The sequence below is a fragment of the Jaculus jaculus genome, chromosome 16 (genome assembly GCF_020740685.1).
Source record: "Jaculus jaculus isolate mJacJac1 chromosome 16, mJacJac1.mat.Y.cur, whole genome shotgun sequence".
Lineage (NCBI taxonomy): Eukaryota > Metazoa > Chordata > Mammalia > Rodentia > Dipodidae > Jaculus > Jaculus jaculus.
Window position 1 is genome coordinate 62,671,195 of NC_059117.1, and position 17,583 is coordinate 62,688,777.

Below are 17,583 nucleotides of genomic sequence, written 5' to 3' on the forward strand. Positions count from 1 at the left end.
ATTTCCTCCTCACCAAGAACATGCACAGATAATTTCTTCATTCGGTTGTTGGCATAAGGTCTGCTGGCTCACGTCCACTTGTACAACTTCTGCCACTACGAAAGGACTGGACAGAAATTGCCACTGCGGGAAGATTAGAGCTGAAAGGTCATGTTTTGAGCCTCTGTGGACATTTGGCTGATGTGCAACAGTAATCAGAACACATCGCTACGTGAGTATTTCCTGGTTGATTTTTTAAAATATTTTATTTATTTACTTATTTATTTGAGCGAGAGAGAATAGGCACTCCAGGGCCTCTAGCTGCTGCAAATTCCAGACACATGCACCACCTTGTGCATCTGCCTTAAATGGGTACTGGCGACTCAAACCTGGGTTCTTAAGGCTTCATAGGCAAGTGTCTTAACCACAAACCATCTCTCCAGCCCTCCATGTTTATTTTGATGTGTTCTTCATTACTTTAGGAATTTTCAGTGTGCAACCATTGGGCAAATATCTCTTCAGTTCCCACTGTGGTCCAGGAACTGCAGTGAAGGCCACAGGAAGACTCCCACCTGAGACCTGAGGCACTGGAGGAGTCAGAACACGTCAGTTTTCTTTGCCCAGGATGGATTTGTAGGTACTGAAATGCCGAGGCTATGAAACCCGGCAGGAAGGTCAAGCCCAAATAGAAATCGAAATCTGTGCTCATGTTGCAAAATGTCAACTTTGAGCTGATGGTGCCATGGTTGTTTCTGCAGTCTTCTTTCTGGTGATTCATTGTGAGTAATTTAACCAGAAAGAAAACTCAGCCCTCCTGGTCCCAGGCTGAAGTGTATCCTTAATGGCATTTGCTTCTTTTATTTACATGAGAAAACTCCAACTGATGATCTCACAGTTGCTATTTCTTTTCCCTTTTATTGAGAACTTTATTCTATGAACATATTGTATATGAGTCACATACCCTTTGGGCTAAACTCGTATGTCCCCTCTCCCAGCCCACTCCACTGAGAGCCCTCCTCACTCAGGTTCCCAGTATTGTCTGTGTATTGTCTGCCAGGTCATGAATGCACCAGTCTCTGTGGGTGGGCACACTGCCTCAGAGTATAACCCCCCCCCCCCCCGTGGCGCTTAAAATATTCCCGCCCCCTTTTCCACGGGTTCCCTGAGCCTTGGTGAGTGTGTTCTAAGTCCACTTTAGTGTTGAGCCATCTGCAACCTCTAGGTTTCTACTTTGATGGGTTTTGAGTCTCCTTAGTTGTGGGGATGAACTCTGAGAATGAACTGTGGGAATGAACTATGAGAATGAACTATAGGGAAAAAAACGTGTAAGAATATTTCTTATTAATAACTTTTCTTATATTATTGCTGTGAGATGCTGAATTCCTTACTCGACAGCTGATCTCACAGCTATGTAATCTGCCGGTTTAAAGCAAAGTTAACTTGAGTCTCTTCACTGTCCAGTCCCATCTCCCTAAGGGCGGTTCTCAGGCTAGCCGGGAGAGCAGCACTCATATTGAATCTTCCACTTCCTCTGTAATGTTTTCTGGGCCCTGGAAGCTATGATAGAGATGACTTGCCTTATGCTTGGTGGTTGGTTTTCTTTTCTTGTCTTACTGATGGGTCTTGGGTCCTCTTGGCGTTTGCTGCCATCTGTAAAAACAGGCTCTCTGATCAGGAGTGAGAGCAGCATGAAGCAAAGAGGACAAATAGACATTGGAAGACTTTTGACAGTATAACCTCTCTTTCTTAGCCAGAGAATAGTGAAAACTTTCCTAGAGGGAATATGGCCTCCCAAGACCTAGGCTTCTGACTCGGTTCTCAGTACCAGGCTGGAATTCCCTTCCACTGGGAGTGGGTGCTTGCCCACATAGCCTGTGTGCCACAACTGCCTTGGTGGGTACATCTTGCCTTGGCTCAATCATGGCGGGGAGGCAGCTGTTTAGGAAGAACGGTGTGGAGTAACTGTCAAATCAGGACGATGCTGTGGGAAAGTCATGATTTTTGCCACAATTACCCTGATTGTCTGCCTCCTCAGAACTGTGCCAACTGTCCCTGAGCCAGGATTGGGGTGAGGCAAGAAAACCACTCACCCTGGCAACACACAACAAGGAGGTGCCTAAAAGATTCAGTGATAAAAATCATATTTCTAAATACTTATTTATTGGAGAGAAAGAGAGAGAGAGAGAATGGGTGCGCCAGGGCCTCCAGCCACTGCAAATGAACCCCAGACACACATACTACCTTGTCTATCTGGCTGACATGGATACTGGGGGATCAAACCTGGGTCCTTTGGCTTTACAGGCAAGCTCCTTAACCATTATGCCATCTCTCCAGCCCCCCAAAAATCATTATATATATATATTTGGTTTTTTGAGGTAGGGTCTTGCTCTAGCCCAGGCTGACCTGGGATTCACTATAGAGTCTCAGGGTAGCCTCGAACTCATGGCGATCCTCCTACCTCTGCCTCCTGAGTGCTGGGATCAAAGGCGTGTGCCACCACACCCAACTAAAAATCATATTTTAATGTAAAATTTTACATCAAAATTAATGCAGAAACTTCCACAGTGAAATAACTGACAACTTGAATAAGGACCTGCTCAGTGTCATCAGCCACTGGTGACTCTTACTTTGACTCACACCCACCTTGGCTGGTTCCTCGTGGGCAGGCAGCTCTCCCTGTGCACTGTCACCAGCCACAACCGGGAAGTTCAGGGCCATCGAGTTCTGGAAGGTGCGCCAGGCTTGTCTCCAGCGGGTGGCGCAGCTGAGAGTGATTTGCTCGTGAGGAGGCTGAGCCCATGGACAAGTAGCTGACCGAGCTCCTGTAGTAATAGGTGGCACCAGGTGGAGGGAAGTTGCTCACTGGAGGCTTTAGAAGGGTGTGTCATTTCATTAGAAACCTCGACACCAGTCATCTCTTATTCTGGGTTCTGGCCACCATGAGGGACCAGCGTTGTTCAGCTACCTGCTTCTGCCATGACGTCCTCCCTCGTCACGGCCAAAAGCCATCCACACGACCATGACCCGAAACTCTGAGTCAAAGTCGACCTTTCCTCCTTACATCTCCTTGGGTGTGTCATCACAGTGACAAGAAGCCAACAGACACAGGCCAAAGCTTTGTCCACATCAACGTTTTGCACTTTCCCCAACACTGTGGTTCTAGCCAAGTTTGTAAAAAGTGCGTATTAAATAAAAGAGCCAGGCCAAGGACCTCAACTACACTGACATTGCCTGCGCCTCCAAAGTCCACTGTCTCCGCAGAGGTGCTTAAAAGAATGGAGATGTTCGCCCAGCAGTAACCGCCTGCGTTGGACTTGGCATGTGTCTCATGTCTGTTGGGCTGTAGTCAACTCTACTTTGCTGGGATGGACATCCAAACCAGCACAGTTTGGGGGAGGAAAGGGTTTATTTCAAGTTTACAGATCCAGGGGACGTTCCATCAGTGGCAGAGAAGCTGCTTCCACACACCCAAGCAGAGAGAAACAACCAAACAGCCGTGAAAACCAAAAGCAGCAAGCACGTGTGGGCAGCAAGCATCAGGGAGCCCTCCAGGGCTCAGAGTGCTTTGCCTAACTTTGGGCTGGAAATCAGATGCGCCTCCAAACACACCTTAGGGCTGGACCCCAGGATCCACCCCTGTGACGCCTCCTCCAGCCAGGTGGTTGGAGACCCAAGTTAGAAGCTTTAATAAAACCCCTGAATCTATGGGGGACACACATTCAAATGACCGCACTTACGTTCCATCTAAATCATTCTCTTCTGTGATTCCACCAGGTTTTAAGAAGCCAGCTACGTAGGTGACAAGCAAAGACACTTTGTTTTGCTTTCTGTTTCCTGGAAGGACTGTGATTATGTCATCTTTGCTAATAAACCTTTCTGTTCATAAGCTCCACAGACACTCCCAAGGAACTCAGTCTACCGTACCTTTCGTCCACCCTGGTCCTTCTCCATTTCCCGGCCATGTTTAGTTTCCAGTGGCAGAACCCCAGCATCACACTGTTGTGTTCCAAGTCCCACGTGACTTGCCTCATCTATGACACTGAAGAGCTGTCTTCTCCCCCCACAGGGCCATGAGCTACTTGGGAGGAAGGGGATGACAGGGCCATGTGTCCTTGACCTTTGTATCGGAGTACCCTTGGAACTAACACAGCCGACATTCCTGAAACCTGTCCAGTTCACTCCACTGTTGAATCGTAATTGTTTTCATGTCTACCCTGTGATTAATCTGCTCCTCTGGTGTAGAAATGTGTCTCTCTAGTCTCTGTCTGCTCTCTGCACTGGACTGTTGCTAATGCCTAAAACATCTATCTTGCTGCTACTTACTGAGCTGCCCTTTGTATCTTTCCATAGTCATCTTCCATTCCCTCTGCTGATCCCTTGAATGAATAATACCCCTTTTTTGTAATTTACTTGTGAGAGAGAGTGAGATGGGAAGAGAGTGAGAAAGAAAGAGAGAGAGAGAGATTTGGCACACCTGGGCCTCCAGCCACTGCAATTGAACTCCAGATGTGTGTGCCACATTGTACGCGTGGGTGACCTCACACACTTGCTTCATCTGGAGCTTCCGTGGGACCTGGAGAGTCGAACACGGGCCCTTAGGCTTCACAGGCAAGTGCCTTAACTACTAAGCCACCTCTCCAGCCCCGTGATAGTACTTTGGTTGCCTAGCTCCCATGTCCCAGACCATACGTTCATTGTTGCAGTCATTAATTAATGTATATCGTAATTACTATATTCATTAATATGCTCATTACATTACTGAAATCTGCAAAGTGCTGTGGGCCTGGGTTGGTTCTCCTATGGATCTATCTCAGCGCTGGCGTTATAGAAGGGGCTTAGAATTGAATTGGAGCTGAATTGAATAAACGATCCATTTATGAAATAATTTGCTTTTGAGTTGCCAGAATTAAATGGCTGCTCCAATGGCAATATTACTCTAACTCACTTAATATCATTTGATCCACTGAGGAGCAAGCTAATTAAGTAGGTGGATTAAAAATATAATCTGCCAGAGGAAGTATGTTTTGAATGGGACTTACATACATTTTCCCTAAAGCATCATGATATGAGAGCTATAATTCTTTTCTACTTCCCACCCCAAACAACAATAGACCTCTTGCCACATGACTGTCGATGGCTGGTTTAGGAATACCAGGCGGCACACCTGTGAGCCAGATGTGCATTGCGGCCCGTGGTGCCCTGGGCCCTTCTGCAAAGGCATGCCCCATGCTGGTTTCTTTCTATAGGAAAGGGGCTTTGGCTCCCTGGTGCTGGCCTGTTTCCCTTCGCTCTCAGTCCCCTTCATTGAATTTCACTGTCTTGTGTGGCCTTTGTCAATGCAGGAGCCCTCGGTGCGTGGGCTCACGGGCGGGTCTGCTTTTATCTGCGTGTTTGATTTCTGCCTGGCACTTTCCTGATTTGTATCGCCAGTTGAGAGACTGCAGTTGGGTCTTCTGCTGCTGGCTCAGCAGCGGCTGTGGTTAATAGATGATCTGGTCCTCACGATTTCCATGGGGTGCCTGCACTGTCATCTGATAGTGAATGTAGCTTTAATGAGAATGAATGGGACTCCGTAACAGATGAGTCTGCACTGACAGACACTGGGGACAGGACACCTTTGTGGCCGCTTTGTTTCTCGAAGAATGCCTCTGCGCCCGAATCCACCCCATTTCTATGCCAATGTGCTAAGAGTTGTGGAATCCCGTTCATCTCGACAGAGGCCAGCTCATGCTGGAATCCCATCTGCTTGAGTGGAGGCAGTAAAATGTCATGGGCATGTGGTCATTCACGCACGTCACCACTGAGAGCTTTCTCACTCGCTGTTAATTTCCCTTCATTTAAGTGACTCTAAACACAAATTCTGGTATGTGTTTTGGCGGGGGAGAAAGCATTTGGACTTGTCACTTAATTTTTTATTGTAATTTTTAAGGTGCTTGTCCACGAAGTCAAGCAAACAGCTAACTTTTGAATACAGGAAGTCTAATTAGAGATGCTTTCACCTCTACTACAGATTCAAGAAAATGTCTCAGCATTATTTTTGAGTCCTTCTTAGCATAAGATGCCCTAGGCTGTGTTTTGGCCCACAAGGAATTTTTAAACTGCTTCTCTCTCTCTCTCTCTTTCTCTGTCTGCTAGAAATGAAATTTAAGCAATAAAGAGCTGGAACTAGAACAGGGTTAGAAGAAGCACTGACTGGCAGATTGCTAGGGTGACAAGGTAGTTGGAAAGTAGCTGGCCTTCCGCTGGGAGCTGCCTGCCTGGGCGGTGCTGGCGGTCAGGCTGGATCTTAATAACCAGTCGGGGACACCAGAGCCATTTCTATACTTTCACCATTTTCTTAGGAAATTGCTTCCGCGAATTTTTTTTAAGTTAAGAAATTAGGCTTTAAAGAAGCTGCTACAAGTGTATGTACACAAATAGCATCTCATATAAGTGAATTCATATAATAATGTAAGAAATGTTAGAGTGATTATTAGAAAATAAAGGTTGGAGAGGTAGCTTAGCAGTGAAGGCACTTGCCTGGGAAGCCTAAGGAACCAGGTTCGATTCTCCAGTGCCCACATAAGGCAGATGCACAAGATGGCATAGACATGTAGACTTTGCAGTTGATGGAGGCTCTGGTGTGCCCATATTCTCTCTCTCTCTCTCTCTCTAACAAATAAATAAAAAGTGACATATTAAGATAAAAAAGTAGGGGGTGCTTTTGTTCTGTTTCCAGCTATGCCAGAATATGAAGTGGCTGAAACCATCAGGTCACAGCCACAACAGTGCTGAGAATGACGAGTCCCTCCCTGGTGCCAGGATCAGTTCCAGAGGGCAGTGCCAGCTCACTCCATCCCCATGCCACACTGTGAGCTGAGGCAGCAACTCCCCACCCTTCTGTCAGGAAACAGACTCACTAAGGTTCGCCCCTCTGTTCTCAAGATGTGAAGTCATAAAGCACTGCGTCTAAAGTTTTAACCAAGCACACCCAAGCTCGCCTGCCTATCCATCACGTCTGTCAAGTGACACTTGCTGAATTAATAACTTCTCCAAAACATGGGTGGTTCTCTTCTTTTTTCTTTCTTTCTTTCTTGGCTTTTCAAGGTAGGCTCTCACTCTAGCCCAGGCTGACCTGGAATTCATCATGCAGTCTCAGGGTGGCCTCGAACTCATGGAGCTTCTCTTACCTCTGCCTCCTGAGTGCTGGGATGAAAGGTATGCGCCACCATGCCACCATGCTGGTTCTCTTGACTTTGAAAGAATCTAGCAGTTAATAAGTAATCTTGGACCCCATGATACAGTATTTAGGCGTCTGGAGTCAACTACTTTCAACATTATTTTCTGTGCAAACATGTTATTTGTTTACACACTAAGAAACATGAGGGTTCACATGTTACCGACCAAACTGAGCAGAGAATGCCTATGTGTTTCCTGCAGGAATCCCTTCTGTCTTTGTTGGGAGCTGGTTGCCATGACATCACCTGACTGCTCACACCCTCCTCTCAGGACCCCACCACACTGCAATGATTAGAATGCTGCCATTATTAATACAGCAATCATTCAGAATCTCACTTAATAATAATCTCATGGCTTGCAAACTTACGGTAACGAGTTTATATAAACATTTGTTACCAAGCAAAAGTTCTTTGGTTCACGTACCAGAAGCCAGTATTATCACACTGGGTTTGCAAACGGGAGTCTACTGCAAGGACACTAGTGGGGAAGCCAGGAGCTGCAGATGTGTGCGTGTGTGCGTGTGTGTGTGTGTGTGTGTGTGCCTGTGTGTGCGCGTGTGTGTGTGCACGAGCATGTGTGTGCGTGTGCACGTGTGCATGCGTGTGCGTGCATGTGTGGGGGGTGTAGGATCTACTTGTTGACTGTACCCCCAGGCACGGCCAGCTTGCGTCCTGCACCCCACAAGGGAGAGCAGGAGTCATCTTCACATCCTGGCTCACATTTTCTTCTTTTCATACTTGCGGGGAGGAGGTATGATTTGTATGCTTTGGATCTTGCCATGCATAGGGGTCAGTGACCACCCTGTCTGTTTTGGAAAGGCCCACTTCATGCTGTCCTTGGCTAGATTGGACACTGGTCCTGGCAACCAGCCAAAAGCATGAGCACAAGTGACATGCTGGCTACTTGAGACACTAGCCCACATGGGGGTGGCCTCGGTCAGTGCCACTCCCTGTGAGTTCACATACAATGTCATCACGTAGGAGACAACCTGGAGGCTACTAACCACACTGGCATTGGAATGTCTCTCCTTTTTAACTGTAGCAAGCATTTGTTTATTTAGAAAGGTGGAAAACCTTGGGGTAGATTTGCCTCAAAACATACCTTAATACTTGCATGAAGATGTCTTGATACCAGGTATATATGAATATATGCAATGAAAACAAATCTAATAATTTAGTTTAATTGATTTAATTAAACAATTTACCTAAAATTAGTTCAGTAAAAGATCAGAAGGAGTGACAAAGATTTGGAAATCAAAAATTGAAGTGAAGCTGGGCATGGTGGCTCATGCCTTTAATCCCAGCACTCAGGAGGCAGAAGTAGGAGGATCTCTGTGCGTTCAAGGCAACCCTGAGACTACATACTGAATTCCAGGTCACCGTGGGATAGAGCAAGACCCTACCTGGAAAAAACAATCCCTGAAAAATAAATAAATAAAACAAATTTTAAAAACTGGAGTGAAAATAGGCATAGTACAATTATGTTGGCATAATCCAGAACGTTCTTGGTGTAATCATAACAACTACCCCTGAATCTCAGTGGTTACCATGCTAGATTTCTTTCTCAGTGATGTCACTGCTCAATGCAGATCAATGGGCCAGTCACCTTCACTCAGCCAGTTGATGGCCTGGCTGGTTCCTTGCTTGGGTCCATGGAGTTCTACTGGGATATAGCAGACAGCTTCAGGTTCACTGCGATGACCTTCCAGACCTGGCCCAGTTATGGAGGAAGGGATTTATTGAAGCTTAAACATCTAGGGGAAGTTCCATAAAGGCAAGAAGCTGGCCTGACTTCACAGGTCCAAACATAGAAAAGCCAAAAGCCATATAGTACAGCACACTTCAGGAACTCCAGCTAGGCACACTTGGCATATCTTTAGATTGGAATCTCAAACCCACCACCACACCTTAAGATCCACCCAGTAACACCACCTCCAGCCAAGTGGCTGCAGATGCAAACTACAAACTAATAAAACACAATATATTGTGGGCTATCTATTCAAACTTCCACATGGGCCTTCTCCAGTTAGCCAGAAAAGGGGTCAGGAGGAGGGAAACAAATCTGAGTGATGCCATGGGAGATTTGGGGAGAGAGTACCAAGGTGGCTGGCATCACAGCTGCCCCATCCCACCAGCCAGAGCTCTACGTTATGATTCCACTCAGGTGTGGAGGAAGTTAGGAAAACTGGCAGTGAGAGTGGAAGAAGGTAACGGGATTTGGTGAGAACATGGCAGTGTTTCTGCTTTGGTGGTATTTTCAGATCCCCCCCTAGATGTTTCCAGATGTTCTGGGAAATCTCAGAGTAATCTGGAAGGACCACTGAGCCCTGTTGGAGGTGCATCCCAGTGGAGGTATGTCCTGTAAGAGTTCCTTTACTGGTTCCAGTTTTCTCCTTTTGGCTTCCTTTGGATAACATTAGCAGAGAATGTCAGGATGGGCTCTTTTCACCTGCCAATCACCTTTCGGAGTCTTTCTGAAAATGGAAGGAGACAAGAGGAGAACCACCCACTGTCATTTCAGGCCACACTGCAAAACTGGCAACTTCCAGAGGAAGGTAGCATTAAGATGCTTCTCCTAAAAGTAGCAGACCAAGTTGAATGTCTGAGTAAGGCTCAACCTTACTCTCTCTCTCTCTTTTTAAAATATTGTATTTATTTATTTATTTACTTGAGAGGGAAAGAAGAAAATACAGAGAGAGAGAATGGGTGCTTTTGCCAGGGCCTCCAGCCACTGGAAATAAGCTCATCTATAATTTGTAACATCAAATTTTTAAGACCTCATCTCTTAAGCCCAAAGTGAAACTAGAACTTTCAGGAACATAGGCAGAAATTCACATGCATAAAAATGTATGGAAACCTGTGATTTTGGGTTCTGTACATTAGTAGGTCAGTAATGGAAACAGGGCTTATGAAGGAAGGAACACTTGGCCCAGTTTAATTCCACACATGAACTCTGCCCACGCATCCCAAGATCAGCGTCTCACGGGGACACCATCATGTGGATTCACGATCATGCAGGATTGGAACTGGTGCATCAGTAAGCACGTATTCTGGAGACACAATTTCTTTTTTTTAATTTTCTTTTAAAAATAGTTATTTATTTATGAGAGAGAAAGAGGGAGAGAGAGAGAATGGACATGCCAGGGCTTCTAGCTAATGCGAATGAACTCCAGCCCCATTTGCCACTTTGTGCATCTGGCTTTACGTGGGTACTGGGAAATTGAACCCAGGTTGTTAGGCTTTGCAGGCAAACAAGTGCCTTAACTGCTGAGCCATCTCTCCAGCCCAATTCCCATTTTATGTTTTTGTTGTCATTTTGTTTTTTTGGATGATAGTCACATCAACCATTGTGCCCCTAAGCTGCGGCAGGAGGAGATGAAGCCAGTATCTGTGTTTTCCGTCTTGTATCTTGCATGCCACTTGGCTGCAGCCCAGGGGAAGCCAGCACACCTAGCCTCACGAGAAGTGTCTGCATCCAGAGCCTCAAAATGGGCTCTGCGAAGAGTTCTCTCCTCAACATGAAGTCTTAAGAAAACACCTTGCAAGGTGGTCCACTTCTCCTGGCTCGGCTCCCTATCCAATACACTTGCAGGAACCATGACTAAAGAAGGCCACATCTACTATCTGTCTAGCATCTGTCTCTCACCCATCACGCATCTACCTGTGATCTGTCTGTCATCTGTTATTTGTCTATCATCCATCCATCAGTCTGTCCATCTCTCTGTCTCACTATCTAGCTACCTTCCTGCCATCTATTTGCAGAACTATCTGTCACAGCCCATGATGGGTCCATGGTGACGATAAATTCTCCTTTTCGTTCAGTTCCAGATGGAGCCCTCTCTGGCTTTCTCTTGCCACACAGGATTAACAATTCTGACATCTGGTGACTGAATCTTACCTTAACTAGTACTGTAAGGGAAGCTTTCCCATATGGTTATTCTTTTTATATATATATTTTTTTATTGATTTGAGAGATAGACAAAGAGGGGAATGGATGCACCAGGACCTCTAGCCACTTCAAGTGAATGCCGGATGCAAGGACCAGCTTGTGCATCTGGCTTGCGTGGGATCTGGGGAATCTGAGCCGGATCCTTAGGCTTCTCAGGCAAGTGCCTTAACTGCTGAGCCATCTCTCCAGCCGCCCCACCCCCCACCCCACACACAGTTAGTCTTACACTCACTTTTCATAGAAGGAATTTACAACTCAAAGGCTAAAGAATAATCTGGCCCCGGTTTCAAACTTTCTAAACTATGGATCACTTGTTTGAATTTAATGAATTTCCAGTGAAATATCATGGGCCTAAGACTTGTATTTTTTTCAGTTATGAAGTGTTTACTTACATGCTAGTAAGCAATTATAAAAAGCACAAACTGTGAAAGATGTCGCAGGTACAAATGGTGCTGATCACAGGCAAGAGACAGAGACAACTTTTTGGAGACAGGTATTCAGTGGTGAGTAAATTAACAAAGCCACAAACAATTAACAAAGGGGAAAAAAGATTAGAAATATAATAAACTGTTAAGACAATTAATAAAGGACATAGCCCATCCTGGAAAGTAGGACCATTGGGTAGTGAAAACATGGAAGTGGTAGCTAGATGGGAAAACGGGTTGATGCTCTGAATAAGGAGAAGAGAAATGCACTCTTACTGCTTACATCTCATGGTTCTTATAATCCAAAGCTGGCAAAGCAAGTGAGCCTGCTGGACGCAGATGCCGAAGGCACTGAGTAGCTGAGTGTGGGTCATGAGGCATAGTCAGAGTGGGGGGGAGATGAATCATGAAAAACAGTCAAAGGGCCACATACCAACAGTATGTTCACACCAGCAACCCAGCTTCACTCATCCATGCTACCACCAGTAAACTCTTTTCCCCTCCCTGCTCAGAAGATCACCTAATGGGGTGGTCAAGGAAGCTGGTTCCATGGTGAAATATCCCAGTTTGATGACTTCATCATGCACCTCATTTGGCGAGGCGTGTTCAAGAAAGCAGAGTTGTGATAAGCAATCTCTTTTGAGTCTGAATAGAGAAGCCTAGACAAACTGGCAGGTACTAAGGCAGCCATTCACCTAATAAGAGAATAAGTCAAATATCAAGAAGGAAACTAAGGAGAAATGGCGTCAATACAGTGGGCAGAATTAAACACTAAAGAGAATTTTTTTGTGGTTTTTGTTTTGTTGAGATAGGACCTCAATATGTAGCCCAGGCTGCCCTTGAACTCTTTATTCATGTATCCTAACAAAAGAATTATTCCTGGGCTGGAGAGATGGCTTAGCTGTTAAGGCACTTGCCCACAAGGCCAAAGGACCCAGGTTAAATTCCTCAGAGTCCAGGTAAAGCACAGGCATCTGGAGTTCATTCGCAGTGGCTAGAGGCCCTGGCATGCCCATTCTCTCTGTCTCTCTCTCTTAAATAAATAAATAAAATAGGAAAGAACTATTGCCAACATCCTAGGAGATATCAACAAAGAAAGATATGGTAGTCATGATAAATCAAATAATAAATAAAGAAAAAAACCTCCTGGATGTTAAAAATATCTAAGCACAAATATATAGAATTAAATAAACTAACTGAAAAGTTAAAGGGGGAGGGGATGGCTTCCAGATAGAAGACTAAATGGATGAAGCAAAAATGGAGGGAAAGTATAATAAAATTAGAGAACCATTTCAGGAGGACCACACCCTAAATAAGATTTGTAAACAGAAGCAACAAGATAGGAGACAGATGATGTCATCACTGTAAGCCATAAAATAGTTGTCCTGACAAGAATCAGCAGAACCCCTGCTTCTGCCGGCACCCAGCATGGTGCACGCTGGGCAATGAGAAAGGCCTGTCATAACTGATCAGAGCTGAAGAGGCCTGGACTTCTCAGTTAATGTGAGACGCCCTCTCTTCAGCCCAGCTTTTGCTGTTTTAACAAATGTCCAGCGGACATTGACACTGCCGTCTCTGGGATGCTCTTTGAGAAACATTGGTCCAAAGGAACTATTTGATGTTAAAATGCTGTGTGTAAGCATTGTGTTTGTCAAACAGTTTAATGGTAAGAAGTCTAAAACTAGAAGCGTGCATGCGATACAAATTTAAGCTGAAGTAAACCTAAGATAAATCTTTCATGAATTAAAAGCACCAAGAAACTACTATAATGCTATTTAAATTGACTTGCTAGGGCAACAAAACCATTAATTAAACCAGGGAAAATAGGCTGTATGTTTTTTTGAAAAAAAATATTTATGTATTATTTATTTATTTATTTGAAAGGCAGAGACGGAGAAAGAGATAAAGAGATATGGGCATGCCAGGACTTCCTTACCACTGCGAACGAACTCCAGGTGCATGTGCCCTTTGTGTATCTGGCTTTACCACTGAGCCATCTCTCCAGCACCATGCTGTGTTGCTGTATTTTTTAAATATTTTTTTAATTTTTTTGTTTATTTTTATTTATGTATTTGAGAGTGACAGACAGAGAAAGAGGCAGAGAGAGAGAGAGAGAGAATGGGCATGCCAGGGCCTCCAGCCACTGCAAACGAACTAGAGACACGTGCGCCCCCTTGTGCATCTGGCTAACGTGGGTCCTGGGGAATCGAGCCTCGAACCGGGGTCCTTAGGCTTCACAGGCAAGCGCTTAACCGCTAAGCCGTCTCTCCAGCCCATATTGCTGGATTTTTATATAGGAAGCTACCACAGGTGCCACATGAGGTGACAATACTCTGCCACACACAGGTGATCACATAGTCCAGGTGAGCCTGTCTTTCCACGTCCTCCCTGACATCTGAAGTGTGACAGGCAGCTACGGCAGGACAATACCAACTGGGCAAAAGTAGTTTTTAAAGAGTTTTTTCTTCTTGATTTACCTTTCTAGTTTTTGAAACTTACAGTTAGCATATTCTTGTAAAACACTTGATTTCTACCCTCTCACAGACGACAGACAGGTAGCAGGTACTCAGGGTGGCAGCTCCCATATCTTGTCCACCACTTCCTGCCCTCCACACCCAGCTCCTTTTTACTTTGCCTCCAGAGACAAGGGAAGAGTGTCAACTGGAAGCAGGTAAGCACAAAAGGACAAAAACCCCACTAATGCCAGGCACCATTTTTGCCCCTACAAACCTGAAACAAAAGGGCTTGTCTGCGTGCAGAACAGCTCAGCGCTGCCCAACGCTGCTGGCTCCCTTGCGCTCCGAACAGGGCTTTTCCAATACAGATTTGCTTTCTCTTTTGCCTGTTAATCGGCACAAGGAGTGTCGTTGTTATGATTGTTTTAATTTGACTTTTTGAAGATCCCAAGTATGCTGCCAGACCTTTAAGCCAGTCTGTAAATGGTACTGAAAGGAAGGGAAGGGAAGGAGGAAGAAGGAAGGAAAGGGAAAAAGTAAGGGAAGAGAAGGGAAGGGAAGGATTATAGCAACAGTCCCTATTTGGTAAACAAACAGACAGCTTTAAAAGTCTGAGAATTGTGCCCTGTGGGGGTGGGTTTACTAAGCTGTCAGCCCTTTCAGTTAATGAGGTAGTTTGTCAAATGGAGATAGAAAAGCCCATTTGTAACAATGCTGAGCTTTATGTGGGATTTGAAAATCAAATCGAGTGGAAAGGCACGAAATACTAAATGGCTTTGTTTTATTTTCTAATTAATTTGCTTCCAAATACAAAACACAAGTGTTAAAGATGCCGAATGGTGTCTTCTTTGCGGAACCCCTGTGATAAACTAGATGTGGTGCTCTGAAAGTCTGAAGAGGTGTTGGAATTTGGGGGGACTTCAGTTTACAGTTGCAGCCTCTCCGGGAAGGTGGGGAGCCTGCCACCCTGGCCAGCTTCCTAAAGATGACTGAAGGCCACAGAGCAATGTCGTGGGAGGTAGAGCGAGAGCTAAGGCCGCGGGGGCTTGTGGGGTCTCTCCTCCGCAAGAACAGGGGCAGGGAGGGGACGCTGGCATGGGGTGAGGGGGTGGGCAGCTTCAGTTGGTACTGACTAGATCAGCAAGCACAGCATGAAACAGGCCGGAAGGAGGCACCGAGATGGCAAAGTCATTCAGACCCAGAACTGTGGCTGTGATGTTGCAGGGAAGACAATGAAGCTGCTGCGTGGTGGCTTATCTGGAAAAGCGGAGCTCCTCACCTCCAAGACTGTGCAAGGGGCTGGCGAGATGGCTAAGCCATTAAGGCACTTGTCCACGAAGCCCAAAGACCCCGATTCACTTCCCCAGTACCCACCCACAAGTCTGTGCATGCATCTGAGTTTGCAGTGGCTGGAGGCCCTGGTTTACCAATTCTCTCTCTCTAGCTGCCTCTTCCTCTCTCAGTCTCTCTCTCTCTCTCTCCTTCTCAAATAACTAAAGTATATTTTACAGAGGCTTCAAAGGGCTAGAGTTCAGAGTTTATACATAAGGTACTTGACATGGCAGGCAAATAGAAGTCTCTATTGTTTAATATTTATTTATTTATTTGAGAAAGATTGAGAGAGAGAGAGAGAGAAAGTGAGTACACAAGGACCTACTGCTGCAAATGAACTCCAGATGCACGTGCCACTTTGAGCATTTGGCTTTGCGTGGGTACTGGGGAATCAAACCCAGGCCGTCAGGCTTTGCAAGCAAGTGCTTTTAACCACTGAACCATCTTTTCAGCCCCAAAATTTATTATTGATGAGAGCATTTTAGGGCACCAGAGCTCACTTGGCCCTCTGTAGGCTGAGTGACAGGGAAGTCTGAAAGAGATATTGCTCTTCCTTCAGCCACACCCCACCTCTAGTCTCTTCAATTATCTGACCTAAGTTTAGGTGCTAAGATTATATGTATGTGTGTGTGTGTGTGTGTGTATATATATATACACATACATACATACATACATACATACATACATACATACAGTCCTGGATCTACTGTGATGGGCTCCCCTTCTTGCCACAGCCTTAAAGCCTCTGGTCTCAGAAGCATAGTCTTTAGAAACAGCCCTTGTTGAAAGCAAACTTTTAACTGGCCCTGGTATTTAATATGCACATGGTGGTGTCCTGGGGCAGTTCCCCTCTTATCTCCATAGTTACTCTCCACAGTGAATTCTGTAACATCCCCATATTATGCTCAACACACACACACGAGAGAGAGAAAATCACAGTTGCATCTGAACAACTGGCTCTAGAGTCATGCTCTGAACAACCAATCGGTGCTGCCCTAGAGATGCCACTCTGACTCCACGCCACTGGGGTCTGCCTTTCGAGCTTGCCAATCAGTGGTCTTCAGATGTGGAGAGCTCCCACTGGACACTGGTTAGTAAGGCCAAGGTAAGCCTGTGAAATCAGTCTGCCCACTGAGAACCTAGGGTAGCTAGGCTTCTCGCATTGTCGCCATGGAGGAATCCTGGACGGGGCTCCGTGGGGGTGGGCAGCTTGGTTGTCACCAAGTGGGTGACCTCGAGGAGGACAGGAACCACGTTAGTATTCTTCCAGAGTGCATCACTCTGGGGTCGGCATCAGTACCTGACACATAATAGCATGTTTCTATCTGATTGATGATAGTTAGACAGACAGACACTCAGTGAATGATGGATCATTTAATTGCCTGAATGGGGGATGGATGGACAGACAGAGGGATGGATGGAGGAAGGAATGGATGGATGGATGAATGGATGGGTAGATTTGTGAATGGATAGTGGGTGGGTGGGTGGGTGGATAGATGGTTGGATCAATGGACGGAGGAGTGGATGGATGGATGAGTGGATGGATGGGTGGATGGATGGATGGATGGATGGATGGATGGATGGATGGATGGATGGATGGATGGGTGGATGGATGGATGGATGGATGGGTGGGTGGGTGGATGGATGGATGGATGGGTGGATGGGTGGATGGGTGGGTGGATGGGTGGATGGGTGGATGGGTGGATGGGTGGGTGGATGGGTGGATGGATAGATGGATGGATGGATGGGTGGGTGGATGGGTGGATGGGTGGATGGGTGGATGGGTGGGTGGATGGGTGGATGGGTGGATGGGTGGATGGGTGGGTGGATGGGTGGATGGATAGATGGATGGATGGATGGGTGGATGGGCGGATGGCTGTTGCTCATATAAGTATACATGCTGACAACAAGGAGCTGAGATATACAAGATTGCACTGGGTCTGTTAGCTTTCTTTAAGTAGCAATGGAGTTTTCTCTTCCAGCTATATCTTTTTGTTTGTGTGATTCCCAATGGCTGCAGTAAACTCCAGAGCTGTTGATGTTTGCTGTGTGCAGAGTTTGAGGCACATGGGTTAGAACAACATCAAACAAGCCATTTCCCCAATGACCAGAGACGCAATCGGTTTCATTCAGCAAATATTTACAGCGCATCCCTCCTCCCTCAGGCACACTTACAAAAAGAGACTGAGGTATAACTTAACTGCCCACCCCCACCTTGTCCCTGG

At 45.9% G+C, this 17,583-nt stretch overlaps 1 protein-coding gene across 1 annotated transcript in view; it reads left to right on the forward strand.

Moving 5' to 3' along the window:
* Positions 1-17,583, forward strand: part of Rarb (retinoic acid receptor beta) — a 501,591-nt gene that overhangs the window by 110,867 nt on the left and 373,141 nt on the right. The gene's annotated exons all lie outside the window — the stretch shown is intronic.